This window comes from Heptranchias perlo, chromosome 5, assembly GCF_035084215.1.
Source record: "Heptranchias perlo isolate sHepPer1 chromosome 5, sHepPer1.hap1, whole genome shotgun sequence".
Classification (NCBI taxonomy): domain Eukaryota; kingdom Metazoa; phylum Chordata; class Chondrichthyes; order Hexanchiformes; family Hexanchidae; genus Heptranchias; species Heptranchias perlo.
In genome coordinates, this window is record NC_090329.1 from 66,040,262 (window position 1) to 66,056,673 (window position 16,412).

The window sequence follows — 16,412 nt, forward strand, 5'->3', positions numbered from 1 at the left end:
TCAACCCTCTCCGTTACTTCATCAAAGAACTCAATCAAGTTAGTCAAACACAATTTTCTTTCATAATAAATAGCCATTGATAAATAAGACTAAAGAAATATGCAGCAATTTAATAAACATAACCCATAGTACAAAAAAAAGTTCTTGTCAGACAGGGACTCTGCATAAGAGAGCAAGATTTACTCTATGGTGCTTTATGTCAATTTCTGCGGCCTTGGTTTTTTTTTCTGCAGTGCCATCTACAGTAATAAAAATGTAAAGCTGCATTTCTTTTTCAGGGGTTTGTGTCATTGTTTTCCTGTATTTTGGGTATAGGGAATACAATCTTGAAATTTGCTGACAATACAGAGAGGGAGGTTTGCAAATAGTGAGAAAGTCTGTAAAGGACTTCAGAAAGACATAGAATAATGGCATAGGTAGACAGATGAACATGCAATTTAATGTGGATAAGTATGAGGTATTACATTTTGGGAAAAAAACAAGGAATGGGAGTAGGCACTTAATTGGTAGACACTGAAAGGAGTGAATGAACAGAGAGGCCTAGGGGTTCAATACATAATTCCCTAAAAGAGTCAGTGTAGGCAGATAAAACAATTTAAAAAGGCCAATAGAATTTTGGGTTTTATAAATAGGGGCATAGTGTACAAGAAAGTGATGATGAATTTAAAAGCATTAGCTTTGTCACAATACTCTGTACGGTACTGGATTTCCAATATAGAAAGGCTATTAAAGCAATGGCGAGTGTACAATGTAAATTCACCAGGATGATGCCAGGGATGGGAAATTATAGTTATAAGGAGAAACTTGAGATACTGGGACTATTTCTACTGGAGCAGACAACATCGACAACAACAACTTGCATTTATATAGCACCTTTAATATAGTAAAACATCCCCAGATGCTTCACAGGAGTGTTATCAAACAAAATTAGACACTGAGCCACATAAGGAGAAATTAGGACAGGTGACCAAAAGCTTGATCAAAGAAGTAGGTTTTAAGGAGCATCTTAAGGGACGAGGGATTGATAGAGAGGCAGAAAGGTTTTGGGAGGGAATTCCAGAGCTTGGGGCCAAGGTCGCTGAAGGCACGGAAGCCAATGATGGAGCAATAAAAATTGGAATGCACAAAAGGCTAGAATTGGAGGAGCGCAGAGAGCTCGGAGGGTAGTAGGGCTTGAGGAGGTTACAGAGATAGAGGGGCGAGACCATGGAGGGATTTGAAAACAAGGATGAGAATTTTAAAATCGAGGCATTGCCAGACCGGGAGCCAATGTAGGTCAGTGAGCACAGGGGTGATGGGTGAACCGGACTTGGATACGGGCAGCAGAGTTTTGGATGAGCTCAAGGCTAAGAGGAGATTTAATAAGAGGCTTTTAAAATCATGAAGGCTTCTAACAGAGTAAATTAGGAAAGACTTTTTTCCTCTGGTTGGGGAGTCAGTGATGAGGGGTCATCAATTTAAAATTATTAATTGAGCAAGGAGAGAGGTTAGAAGGATTTTTTTTATGCAGAGGATTGTTGGAGCGTGGAATGCCTTGCCACAGGGAAAGGCAGAGACCGTTGCATTTTTAAGGGAAAATTAAATAAATATTTGAAACAGAGGAAGATACGAGGATAGAGCAGAGCAGTGGGATTAGTTTTTGATTGCTCTCACAAAGAGTTGGCACAGGGACTCTAGCTCGAATGGCCTGTGTAAGCATGTATGGTAACGGCAATTGTTAATCCCTTGAGTCTTGCAACTCTGCAAGAATAGATAACATAGTTCCAGATCCTAAAGGACAAGATCCTCTACAGGAACTGCTTTGAAATTGTTGAGACAGACCACACGATGGGAGGTTCAATGTACTTAAAGGATAAGCTTCTATAGGTGGTGATAGGTCTTCTTTTCTGTGATTTTATTCGTACTCTCAAGTTCTTTATTTTCTCTTCCTTATAGGTTTGCCATTCCTAACTTTTCTTTTACGTTATTTCTTACCTATTTGTGTAAATAAATAAACGTAACTGATTTTTGTGCTTTAGTCATCCTGCCATTCATTTTGAACTTGAGACTCTGGAAAATAAAATTTGATCTCTCCCTGGCTAAAATTCAGTTTCAAAGGTCATTTCTTTCAGACAGTCAGAAAAGTTAACATTAAAGTTTAACCTGGTCATGTTATTGGAAACAAACAGGTCTTTTTATCAGGCTGGCATTCAGAAATCCTACAGGACTGATGAGGTAACTCATTGGCAGCTCAGTGAACAGAGTGACCAGAACAAATGATCTCATTGTGCACTCGAGAGATGTAAATTAAACTAGTTGTTCATCCATGGCATTGCTCATGAATGAAAATTTAAAAAATATATACCATATATATTTTTTATATTTTTCTTTATAATCCTTTTTTTACGTGCTTGTATTGTGTGTAAATTTATGGCCCTAGTAACATGTTTTAACTGCTGAGAAGATTTTTCTGGTGTTGTACTGTTTACGACTGCCTTCTAAACAGTTTGACTGCAATCACAGGTGGCCTGGTAGGGTTGCCTTTGGGGCTGGAGGTGGAGAGGGAGCAGCAAGGAAGATGGGAGAGAGCAGGAACAGCTACTACAAGAGGTAGGAGAAAGATACTGCGCAGGAGGCCATACCCACAATGGTTATTCAGGGAGCAATTCTCCTACATGAACTTTTTGCAAGATCAATGTATGTGGTGCCTTCACTTCACAAAGGAGGCTGTCACCGAGCTATGACACCTGCTGCAGCCACAACTTGAAACTCACACCAGGGAACGGACTGTGGCTGTCAAGGTCACCGTGGGCCTTAACTTTTATGTCACAGGTTCCTTTCAGGCTGCAGCAGGTGACATCGGCAACATATCATAGTCTGCCGCTGTAGAGAGGTCACCGAGTCTCTCCATACCAGGAGAAATAGCCACATTACTTTCTCCATGGACAGAGCAAAACAGGATGAAAAAGCACTAGTTATCGTCCGCATGGCAGGCTTCCCCAGGGTGCAAGGTGCCATAGACTGCACACACATTGCCTTTATCAATCTAAAGGGATTCTACTCCCTCAATGCACAGCTGGTTTGCGACCACAGGCAGCGTATCATGCAGGTCTTTGCCCGGTTTCCTGGCAGCAGTCATGATTCATTCATCCTGCGCCAATACTCTGTGCTGCCTTTATTCCGACCGGGCTGTCAGCTTACAGATTGGCTACTGTGTGCCAAGGGCTATCCCCTCCAGACACAGCTCATGACTCCTCTCAGGATCCGGGCACAGCAGCTGAGCTGGCCTACAAGAGCTATGCTGTCACAAGAAACCTCATCAAACAGACAATTGGCACGCTCAAGCAATGTTTCCACTGCCTGGACCATTCCAGAGGAGCTTAGCAGTACACCCCAGAGCAGGTATCCAGATTTGTGGTCATTTGCTGCCTGTTGCATAACTTTGAGATAGTGAGGAGGAGAAGGAGGAGCATGAAGAGGAGGAAGAGCAGGAGAGGTATCGACCATCAGTGCCCCTAGCTGCCAGAGCTCTCCGCAAGCAGCTCATCGAAGAATGGTTCACCTAGACCATCCCTCCCATCCACATTACACCAACAGTCCCACAATTCTTATCACCACTCGACTGCCTTCCTTCAGTCCAGCCTTAAGAGTCTTGCCCTCACTTCACTACAAATATAAACACCAATACCAAATCCAAATTTAAAAAACAAATTTATCAAACAATTCAATTCCATCTATATCTAACAATTAACAGAAATAATTAAGAATCACCCTTGTGCAACCCCTTAGTGCCTGTCTTCTGTGCTCGTTTACATATACTGGTGCTTCTACAAAGTGTTTCCCCAGAGGCTACAGCTTGGGAGGTGGAAGGCTGCTGAGCTTCTCCTAAGGACACTTCATATGACTATGGCTGGCGACCTCGAGCAGCTATGGGCCTTGGGGGACCGTCTTCAGATTGTAGCATCTTGGCGTGGGCCGGGGCAATCTGGCCGAGCTGGCTGTGTGGCACTAACAGGGCACTGGTAGAGTGAGTGGTGGGGGAGCAGGTACGCTATCATCCTGAGAGAGGACAGCAGGTGTCTTTCCCATGGAACCAAGGCCATTCTCCTAGGACTGCACTTCAGCACTCCGACAGCTCAGTTCAAGAATAGTGCGCAGGAGTGACATGACCCTCTGGAAGCCCCTGTCAACAGTGGCCCCCAAAACTAAGGTGGCAGCTACTTGAGCTTCTGTGGCAGCTGAGTCACAAGAGACTCCATGACCATGGGCACCAGTGTCATATTGATGGAGCCGACCACTCGGTCCATGTTGGACAGAATGGTCTCCATGTTCTGCGTGAAGTCTTGACCACAAGTTGGAGCCCAACTCCTCCACGCTCTGTAACATTGTGCGCAAACACGCTGACAGGCTGCCCAATGGACCAAGCATTTCCCGGTATATGACCATCAGCTTTCTGGTCTTCAGTAGTCTGAGTGCTTGAAGTCAGCATCTGAGCCCTCTGCAGCAGAGCTAGCACACGACATCAACCTCCGGCAAACTGGCAACTGTGGCATCGAATCCCCCTGCCCTAGGTCCTGCAAACGTGTGCCCGGTGATTCACCACGTGAAGGCCTGTCCTCTAGCCTGGCCTTTAAAATATGCGTGCTGCCAATATCTGAGCTGGAGCTTGGGAGGGTCAGATCGAGTGATGCTGCATCACCCGAAAGACTGGCCTCCTCTTCCTGAAGTGGCAGACATATCTCCACATCTTCAGCACCTGAAATAAAAGAAAGGGACAGGGGCTAACTTTTACTGTGAAAAGAGGGCAGAGCGAGCAGATTATCATGTAGTGTGTGTAGGGGGAGATAGAAGGAATAAGGGAAAAAGAGAATAAGGTTCGAAGGAACCCGACTCGACGTCACCTCCAGCACTGCCAGTCGCCATGGGCATGACTCTATCCTTGCCCATGATGGCTAGCATGCTTCCTTTGAGGGGGGAGAGGAGGTGCAGGTGGGCTCGGCCTCCTTCGCTGGCAGCGCGCTGTCTGGAATTGTGGGTGACCTTCTCCTGCAAGGAAGAGAGTGGGGGTTATATTGGATAAGCCCCGAAACCAGGAGCGGGGGTCGCAGTGTGTGATTAACCCGCGCCTGGTTGTTGAGATGCAGGTAGCTCATAACATTTGTGGTGCCTGGTGATTTACCTGACAGCTGCAAGCAGCCAGGCCTAGCTGCGCTGTTGAGTAGCTGCTCACCAGCTATGGGGGGAGCTGTTATCATGAGTGGCCAGCACCACTTAAAGGTAGCCTGCACCCCTTATTTGCAAAATATAAGATACGGGTCCGCACGGAGTCTGAACAGAGATCAGACATCGCACACGTAAAACACAGATGAAGGTCCCGTCCCTATGTTTACAGACTGTTGAGTTATGTTAAAATAGTGAATAAAGGTTGCGCACTACTAAATCCCACATCCTCCAATCTACGTGCCAGACCTCACCAATCTGCCAATCTCAGTTTGTACCAGGCCCGCAAGAGAGCGTGCACCAAGGTTCTCTGATGATGCACCAGAGACCTTGGTGCAAGAGGTGGACAGAAGCGGGGGCATCCTATATCCGCAGGGGGGGCAAGAGGCCCTCCAGACATATGCTCCAGAGGCAGTAGGAGACAAAGTCAATGCCAGGCTTTGCACTACAAACATGGATGCAATGCAGGAAGAAGTTCAATGCTTTGACATGAGTGGCCAAGGTGAGTGAGGTCAACAGTCAAGTGGCATCTCCTACCAACTGCACCACTAGCCACATCCACTGCTCCACGCACTACAGCTCCTATCACCCACCTAGCAACAAACTCTTTCAATCTTTACTCAACTCTTCCAATCAGATGCTTCATCTCACCCTCACACATTACCACTGATGCATGCCACACACCCACAACTCACAGGTGACACACACTGGCAGCTATTCAACCATGGCAGCCACATCACCCAAATATCTTGCTGGACACTCACTGACACACGCCCTGCTTTCTTCCAGGAGAAGGTGGCGCATAACAGGAGGCAGCAGGTGGCAGTGGCTCCATGGAACATGAACCTGCTGTCCTCTCTCAGGACAACAGCATTCCTGTCCCACCCCTGCCACTCTGCCAGTGCCCTTGCAGTTGCCTGTCAGCTATCCAGCCCACTCCCTGTAGAGTATTGAAACTTTATTATAGGAACATAGGAAGATAGGAACAGGAGTAGGCCATTTAGCCCCTCGAGCCTGTTCCGCCATTCAATGAGATCATGGCTGATCTGTGACCTAACTCCATATACCCGCCTTAGTCCCATATCCCTTAATAGCTTTGGTTAACAAAAATCTATTAATCTCAGATTTAAAATTAACAATTGAGCTAGCATCAACTGCCGTTTGCAGAAGATTGTTCCAAACTTCCACTCCCCTTTGCGTGTAGAAGCGTTTTCTAACTTCACTCCTTCAAGTCCTGGCTCTATTTTTTAGGCTATGTCCCCTAGTCCTAGTATTCAAGTATAGGAGATCTCCAAAAACAGGTACAAGTGCATCAGCAGCCAGAAGCAATAATCCAGCAACTAACCTGTGACTCCTGCATGATCCCTTTAAATAGTGCTGCTGGGGGGACCTCCATGTTGTTTATGACCTGTTCAGCTGTGCGAGGTTAAGACAGTGCATTGGCTGGAGCATTGAGTTCCAAAGTTGCATCTGTCCCTTTAAATCAGCGTAGCACACTGATCTACCACACATTCTCCCTATTTTACACGCTGCTGGCGTTTGTTATCTGCACATGCGCAAAAGCCTTTACCAAGATGCCGTCCAGTGCACATCACGCTCGAAGTGTGCACGCACATTCCAGACACCATTTTGGGTCCTCAGGACACCGCATAGCAGCTACATAACGGGCACTATGCGGCCCAATTTATAGCCCAGTGTGATAGTGACAGTCTTGATAGATGTTTAGAGAATGTTCTTGTCATGGTGGAATAGTTGGTAAGCAGTGTGTCAGATATGAGGTGTGGGGAAGTGAGGGTTACAAAAGGGGTGAGTGTGCGAGTATGAGGAGAAAGAGGTGTAGTGAATTGCGGTGCAGTGGTTATAGGAAAGTGAAGGGAAGCGGGAGAGGGAGGTGTGATTACTGGGAGTAGTGAGGTGTAAGCAGAGAGTAAGAGAGCAGTATTCTTACCATGACAAATCTGGTGAGGTCATTGTACTTCTTCTGGCATTGCGGCAATGTCCTGGGAGCTAAGGTCGTGGCATTAACTTCCTATGCAATGTTTTCCCACTGGCAGCGGAGTTGTTGACTGGGGGGCTCAGGATATCCCTCCTCCTCTCCACTGCCTGGTCCAGGACCTGCAAAGCAGTATTGGAGATCTTGGGGCTGTGATCTGCTTACAAGTGTTTCCTTGGTGTCTGTAGCCAGAGTGCACCTCCCCCTTACGAGGAGCTGGCTGCCTTTAAGTTGCATCAGAGACACCCGATTTTCAACTCCCCAAACAGGCGTGCAGCAAATGACTATTACCTGCTGTCTGGGACAACACTAACAGGGCGTGCAGTGCATGCTCCGCCACCTGTGCACACGTCTTCTGGCACGATCGAATTTCTAGGCCTATATGTCTGACCAAAACTGACAGGCAGGCGGATCTTAACTTTAAATTTTTTATGTTAGTACTAAACTATACTTACAACATGCTTTAATTGGACAGGTGCTGTTTAATATTGACACTAACAAAACTAAACTGTTATGCATTCAATTTAGTGTGCCAAGATTTTAAACGTTGAGTACCTTGGAGGGGAAGGGGCGTAGTCTTTGGAATTGTGAACCAGATCGCAACTATTTGCACACATCAGAAGCGGTTTTCCTGTCTGGGTGCGGACTGGAAGAAAAGCGGGTGCTGCAAGCTTCACATCCGCTGGTTTGGTTGGAGCTGGGCCACATTCAGACTTCTACAGCCTGCCTCATTAGCATTGAGCAAGTGAGCTCCTGATGTGTGCAATGCTCATACTGGGAGCTGGTTACTTTTTGGACAGAAGATTCGGTGTAGTAAAAGTTTTCAAAGCTGGGTCTCAAAGCCCATGGGTTTTTGTGGTGTAATAAGTTCCAAACCTTGAATAAGTATGCCAAAAGTTATTACTTAATTGTAAGCTATTAGAAATAAACAACTTAACCTAATGATGAATCAGGACTCCAAGACATAATTGTTGTAATGGCCCTTTCACAAGTATAATTGATCCCATAGTTCACAGTATTGCAGGAATGAGCTATTAAGTTCTTTCTTGCAAGACAAGGGAGAACAAAAATGAATTGTCACTGGAGTGATACTGTACTTATTTCAAGAGCATTAACACTATAGTTTAGATATTTTTCACACAATACATGAGGGTCTATTCAGCGATACTGCAATCTGAAGTCGAACCATACATTCGTGGAGTGCATCTCACTGATCAGTAGGTTGGAATTGCAGGGTTCAATGGATGGTACCTTGAGAGGTAGCTTTCTTATCTGTGACTCCTCTTGCCACACCTTGACTGCGGGGCATTCCTTCTGAGTGCCTACGTATCTGTGTGGGAGTACAACGTTAGGCCCCACTGAGAAGTGTGAAGTCCACCATCAAGGTTCTCTCAAGATAAATCCAGTAGTCTGCCCAATCTGGAATTGAAAGCCTCATGTAAATTGGAGCCTATGGGCCTGATTTTACCAGGGGTGCGGGTTCCCGGCGGATGGGCAAGCGGGCGCGTGAAATTAGTGGGTTTCCCGCGCGATCGTAGCAGGCAACCCACTAATTGGATCCACTTACCTGCTCCTCCGGGTTCCCCACTGCTGATCTGCGCGTCGGGCGGGCTGCGCATGCGCAGTAAGATCTGTCAGCTGGAGGTGCTCTATTTAAAGGGGCAGTCCTCCACTAACAGATGCTGCAACCAATAGCAAAGATGACTGCATGGAGCAGCCCAGGGGGAAGGCTGCTCCCAGTTTAATGATGCCTCACCCCAGGTATCAATACATGGGGTGAGGAGGAGGGGGAGTACAGAGATCTTCCACCCGGCGGGCGGGAGGAAGCGGCCTGCCTCCGCCACCAGGAAGGCCTGGCTCGAGGTGGCAGAGGGGGTCACCTGCGCCACCAACATATCGCCCACCTGCACACAGTGCAGGAGGCGGTCCAATGACCTCAGTAGGTCAGCCAAAGTGAGTACACGTAGTCGTTCCCCTACAATCCGTCTGACACATCACTGCCCCCACCCCACATCTCCTTCGGCACTGCCAACACTACTCTGTCACATCACCCCTCATAACCACTCAAACCCCATCCTCATCTTACCTGCACCTACTCACCTCGCCAGTACTCACCCTGCCACTACCACGCAACCCAATCCTCATACAATCTCATGGCTCTACCCCATACTCACCCTCTCGTGCATCTCTCTCACGGCCAGCCTCACTCAACCTGCCACCACCTGTGCTGCAGCCACAGGGCATGCATCACATATGTGCAGTAGGCAGCGTAAGGCAAACGTGTCGTGAGCATGAAGGGGATGCACAAGGGTGTTTGAGGGTTTGTCATGGTCATTACTTATATTGAATTTCAGAACAACTCACATCACACATTATATTGGCACCACTACTGCCATGTCTTCGCCAATCCTGTCCGGTTTGTGCAATAAAGCCCACTCCTGGGCATCACTATGAGGACCCACCACTGATGCCACCCATTGTGTCACTGCAGAGTGGGTGTAGGTGTATTTGCAGGGCTCTTCTGCGCAGACGACTGAGAGACATCGGCGATGTCCCCGGTTGCACCCTGGAAGGCTGCGGAGGAGAAGTTCGGGAGGGCAGTGGTGACTTTGACAGCGACAGGTAGGAAGATGGTGCACGGGCCAGCCAGGAGCAGCTCGGCATGAAAGAGGCTGCAGATGTCCATGGCTACATGTCGAGTGACTCTGAGCCTCCGTGTGCACTGCTGCTCAGAGAGGTCCAGGAGGCTGAGCCTCGGTCTGTGGACCCTGTGGCGAGGGTAGTGCCCTCTGCGACGCACCTCTCTCTGCGGTAGCCCTCCCTCCTGCTGTGCAGGTGAATGTGTCACAGTACTCTGTTGTGGAGCTCCATGTGTCAGAGGTGGACGGCGTGGATGGCGAGGCTGGTGAGGCTGGTGATGCTGTTCGCCCTCCGAGGAGGTCATGACTGCAGCTACGGCGGCCCCCATCCGCAAGATGTACATCTGAGGGGGTCCGCAAGGTAGGTACATGTCTCCGGACCCCAGGGTAAGTGTGCAGGTTGGTGACTTTGATTGTCAGGAGGAGGGTGGTGGAGGCCAAACTTTGTCCCAAGTGACAGAGTGGCCTCCTGCAATGGGTGAGGGTCTCCCCCCCACCCCCACCTGTCAAATGGACCTTTGCAGCTGCCACAGGCTGACAGCTGCAACACGTCCATTCGATCTGGGAGTGATTCCCCCAGTGTGGGAAACAGTCCCATGTTGATCCAAAATCACACAGAGTCCCTTAGTCAGGTCAGTTAATGACCTGAAATAGCTAAATAAATACTCTCAAGTGGCATCCCGCTGGCTTTAATTGCCTGCGGGATTCCCACCAGCGGGGGCTGCGCGCGCACGCTGGCGCGTCAGCGGGGAACCCGGAAGTGGGCGGGATCGAAGCGGGATCCGGTTGGACATACCTCATACGTTGTCTACCTCATACGTTGCAGGAAAGGATGCCCCGGAGCATGGTACATTGGCGAGACCATGCAGACACTGCGACAACGGATGAACGGACACCGCGCAACAATCGCCAGACAGGAGGGTTCCCTCCCAGTCGGGGAACACTTTAGCAGTCAAGGACATTCAGCCACCGATCTTCGGGTAAGCGTTCTCCAAGGCGGCCTTCGAGACACACGACAACGCAAAATCGTCGAGCAGAAGTTGATAGCCAAGTTCCGCACCCATGAGGACGGCCTCAACCGGGATCTTGGGTTCATGTCACGCTACACGTAACCCCACCAGCAAAAAGGGGGAAAAAATTATGTTTTTAATATTCCCTCTCTCTCTCTCTCTCTGCCATTTGGGTTTCTTTCTGTCTGTCTGTGTAATTGACACAATGTATATCCAGTGTACTGGGACGTGCTGTTCTCTGTGACTGGCCTGTTTGAATAACAACGACACCTTTTGATTGGTGTGATGCTGTCCCAGCCTAGTATAAGATATGCGATTTGAGAACCTTTTCACTCATTCACCTGACGAAGGGGATAATCTCCGAAAGCTTGTGATTTTAAAATAAATTTGTTGGACTATAACCTGGTGTTGTAAGATTCCTTACATCAATAGCTGTAGGAAGTGTTTGAGAAAGAAACTGTGTGTGCACTTTGGATCTCTATCCTTGGAGGCTGACCAGCAAATGCCTGTGGAGTTGCCAGTTACTCTCTGGTGGACTGCAGGTTTATGAATTTCTCAGGCACTGCAATAGGAATTAGGTGTTGCACTTCTGTGGAGTCTCTGACATAAATTGTAGGTGCTCTGAATATTCTCAAAATACTGCATGTAGTGCTTTTATTTGTTAATGCAGAGGGGTGTCTAGGTCTGGGTCTTCATTGCTGCTCCTCTGATGCTATTTCTACTTACTTCTGTCACTTGTGCTGGGTGTTTCACCAGGTGTTTTCTCATGACCCTGGCTAAGTGAATCTTCTGAGGTAGTTGTATTTGAGCTGGTACTTGTGTGAGCAGGAGGGTGCACATATGATGGATTGGCTTCTTTATGCCCTCTGATACCAGGTACATCATCTTGGAAAACCCCTATGAAAAGAGAAAAGAAACACATGTTTGCTATGGTTCCTGTATAAATTGGCTGGGCACAGAGTTCCAATCATACAGTACAGAAGGCGACCATTCAGCCTACTTCCACTGTGCCAACTCTCTGAAAGAGCTCTCTATTTGGTCCCATTCCCTTGCCAATTCTCCATACCTTTTTAACTTTCTCTTTTCCAAATATTTCTCAACTTGCCTTTTAAAAGCTATTTTTTTTCCATTGCTGTTTCTGGTAAGGCATTCCTTGTCATAACAAGGATGAATGATGAACGTACAAGCAATTATAGGAACCATAGTGAATTATTGAGAAAACGTGCCTGAGATCTCTGAATGAAAGTGATTGCCAAAGGGCTAGGGAACCTAAGTTGGAAGTGCACCTTCAGAGACAAGCTCCAAAATTATGCAATCAGGTTTGCACAATTTTGAGGCAATTCTGGCTGGGAGGGAATCGGAATTTGTGGCGGAACCTAGATCCATTGGGTTTCCACCCTTCTTACAATGCCAAGCAAAATGTCCTTGGGGGTGGCAGGTGGGTGCTTCTTCTGCCCATTCTTCTTACATCAAACCAGCAATTTGGGGACATGTTTTGAAGGATTCCCAGGCTATGCTGGGAATACCATCAGATGTGCCCCTGCAAATCCAACATCTGCTGAGAAGGATCAATTGCTGTTACTACGAGACTAGACAACACTGGATTAAAGATTTTTTAAAATATATTGGCCGTGCTTCTTTAGCCCGATCCATTCCTGGCTCCCCCTCTCACAGTGGCAGGGTGCCTCTCCGAATCTTGGCTGCCTCCTTGGAGTAGATGCCCCTGTTGAGTTGCCACAGTCATTAGCACCCACCCCCACTATTTAAATAACCCCAGGATTTAAATGAACCCAGGAACCAGCCATGCCCGCCCCGTCAGGTGACTCTGTCAAAAAGCCAGCAAGGCCTGCTAAAGTAAAACACTTTCCTTAACGGGGCCTCGAGGAGCAGGAGTGCTCCTCCAGGCCCCACAAGCAAAGTCCGGGCCTCTGCTGTCGCAGCCTCACCCCCACTCCCTAGCCATGAGACCCTCGCAACACCCCTCTTCCCGGGATTTACCTTGCTCCTGGCAGCCTTCTCCTAATGCTGGTGGGCAGCCTGCAGGCCGCCCAATTTTTGTCCTCCCCCACCGGCCAGAAGCCACTTTCTGCCGGAAATGAACAAGCTGTTGATCGGCGACATTCAATTAGGCATGGCAGATAAAATATGCCCTGCTTCCTCCACCAGGAGTTATGGTAGGCCCATCCCTTGTGAAATGCCGTGGGAGATTGACTAGTATACTCTTAACAATTTTGTGTAATCACATATTTTTTGTCCAACTTTCTGTGTCATTATTTTTGGTCATGCTTTTATGTTAACATTTAACAGTGAAATAATTTACTAACCAAGCACTACACTGCACTGGTTAAATGCTTCAAAAAACAATGAGATTAAAAAGAGTGTGGTGTACTTTCTCTGCATCCTATTTTAAATAACATTACCAAAGATCATATTCATTAAATTTTCAATTGATTCCAAGAGAGTTGCCCTAATGAGGGGAGGCAGAAAAAGAGAGACACCCTGTTGAGTGCAGGTTGTGGGGGGCTGCAGGGGAGGTTGGGAGAGAGAGGTAGTGATGAAACAAAGCTGACAGAAACTGTAATAAAAGAACTTCTGGATCTATCATCTTTTAATTGCTGCTGTTTAGTCCTTTGAGGTTTCTATGATAAACTGGCAATTGAGTATAATCATGTTAAAGAAGGGTATCAAAGATATTTTTGTGTCTTGCAGTTTTACAGAGTTGTAATCGGCAGCTAATTACAAGCATATATGCTATGAATTTACTTTTAACTCCAAATTTAAGAAAAAATGCAATGTCAGGTATAGTTGTTAATCCTTTCAAGATTTGTTTGAAGATTATAAATCAAAATCAACCATCATTATAAAAGAACATTTTGAACCGAGTCTCAGCATCACCACACAATTTCGATTACATGGTTAGACAAAATATTATAATAATTTGCTTACTTATTTTTCACAGACTATATAATAGATTATTGTGAACTGGGTAAGGGATATTAGCCGAGTAAAATAATATATACTTACTGTCATTACTTACGTTGTAGGCATCCGACTTATAGGTGGTGTTGTTGTGTCTCTATACGTCATCTTCAGGTCCAATTTCCCTCTGTAAAATTTTACAATTTAAAATCAATTTCAAATTTTAGACTTCATTTTTTCTCTTCAGTTTGGGCTATAACTACTAACTAGCACTGTCTACCTCTTAGTTGCCCGCTCTCATTTCTTCTCCTGTCCTCGCAATTCAGGTGTGATCATACCTACTCTTGCTTGCTCCCTGACCTCAGCTCTCCCAGTCTGAGCCCTGTTCGGATTATTGGCACTCCCAAATTTGACTATTTGCCAAGCTTCCGAATATATACAGTCACCTGGGCACCAGCCTTTCCTCTTTCCTGGTACTGCCTGTCTCCTTCCTTGGCCACTCCCAGGCTTCCTGTTGCGCTTTACCAATTTACTGGTTGTTTACTTTTTAAAACATACATAATGTATTTGCTAACTGTGGTGCAACTGAGTGAAGAATCATTGGGGGCGATTTTAACCTTACTCACCCGGCAGAAACCAGGCGGTTGGGCAGTTAAAATCACTCAAATCATTTAGTGGGCCTAGAACCGCCAGCAGCTGATCTTCAGTGATTTTAACCTGCTCAACCGAGCAGTCGGCAAGGACACCCGTCATCGGGACCTGACTGCAATTTTTAGACGGCAGCCTGAGTGGGAAGCGGCAGTGAGTTTCCCGCCAAGCCAACCCAGTGAGGAAAAGGATCGGGGCCAGAAGTGGCCCAAAGAGGTAAGTATTTAATTTTTTAAAAAAATTTCCTCGTGCGGCCGAGAGGAACAAGAGTGCTCCTCTGGGCCCAGCAACGAAAGTATAAGTTTCTTCTGCCGCGATCTCGCCCCCCCACCCCGCCTAATTGTGGGACCCCCGTGGGATAGTCGGGCAGCCGTTTCTGCCACTTACCTGCTATTGGCTGATGGTCTCTGAGCTGTATGATCTTCCATTACTTCCTGCTGGCAGGATATCAATGAGTTAACATACCCCAAGCCTCTAACTCACACCATTACTCACCCGGCCAAAACTGGCCCGCAATTAAAATCGGGGCCATTGAGTTGCCCAGGCACATATTTTTTTTTAAATTTGGTTTCCATTCATAAAAGAACATATTACACTTTCTAAATCTCTATCTAATTTAGGACGTTACGTAATGTTTCCTGTTAAACTGAGTCAGATATATTTTGAACCTCTTCTGCAAATATTCTCAAAATGTAAACAGACAGACAGAACTTTTTTGGGAACATCTGATAATAACATTAAGCAGCATTAAAAAAAGAGGATTTGATTCTAGAATTTTTGGAAAGGAATGAAACATTTGATAAATAGCTTATTTTAAGTAAATGAAATTCCATCAGATAACTTGGAAAGAGTTGCATGTAACTATTGAAGTCCACATGGGGGCACCGTTCACATAATGATACAGATTCTTAACTGAAGACAAGCCTGTTGCCTGAATCAACTGCCACGTTGCTCACTGCTGATGCATCACATCATTTGTTAAATCTGCTATAAATGTACCAGATCAATATTGATACAGAAAACTGGGAATTAAAAAAATGAAGGATTAACATGTACATCTGGTATAATAATATTTCTCTTCCCAAACTAAGGGCACGCTTACATCACAAAATATATTGCAATGCGTAGAAAGCTATTCATGCTCTGAAATCACCCTCTTTATATATTGCAGGCAGATTAAAATTATATACGTTAATGTTGAAGCAATTGTGACTTGAAGCTTCTGGCTACATATCTTTCATACAGAAGAGCAAAGTAAAAATCATACAACTGAGCTGCACTGGTGGGATGATGGTTTGGTCTGCCAGTCTCCAGTGCCGCTGGTAGAAACTAATTATCTTTACTGTGGTAGTACTTTGTCTCCAGAAGAGACCTGGTAACCTACCTCATGAGATGGCCAGGGTGGGTGTTGAGGCCCTTAGTGCTGCCTCTTGATATTATACCACAGCATCTGAAGGCAGAGCTGGCTCCAGAGGAAGTGCAGTAATATAAACAGAGTACAAAATCAATGAGCTGTGCTGAAATATGGGTTCATGCCTGTAAGTCACCACCTGCTATCATGGGGAAGATTTGAGTCGACTTGTAAACCCTAATTTTACCAGCCCAGCATGGCATAAATTGACTCATGGCACAGGCTCGCTTGTGGTGGGTAGTGTTGAATATTCTGTGAGAGCCCCAAGGTTCAATGCTGCCTGTCCCCTGAGCTGTTAATGCAGATGAGCCCACATTAGGTGTCAGCTCAAGCCCATTCTTGCCAGATTCTTAGAATCAGGATTATGATATCTCTGTCAGCTAAAAATTTGTCAATAGATAAAATATGAACTTTACCTGAAACATTTACTCTGGAGACTGTTTCCAAATCATTTGGAAAGAAACACAAAAATCCTTTAATGCCGCAAAGATGTATGACCTCCCCATTGTGAACTAGCCTGCCATTTGCCCTGACTGAATCCTAATGATACATGGAAAATTCTGCACTTGCTTAAACTGTATCATTTCCCTGAA

The 16,412-nt window shown here is 46.3% G+C and overlaps 1 long non-coding RNA gene across 1 annotated transcript; it reads right to left on the minus strand.

Moving 5' to 3' along the window:
- Positions 1–8,399: 8,399 nt before the first annotated feature.
- Positions 8,400–13,962, minus strand: LOC137321399 (uncharacterized). Its single transcript, XR_010962805.1, has 3 exons — positions 13,879–13,962; positions 11,568–11,738; positions 8,400–8,611 (listed from the first exon to the last, which is right to left on the minus strand). It is a non-coding gene; the product is annotated as an uncharacterized lncRNA (long non-coding RNA).
- Between the last annotated feature and the right edge of the window lie 2,450 nt (positions 13,963–16,412).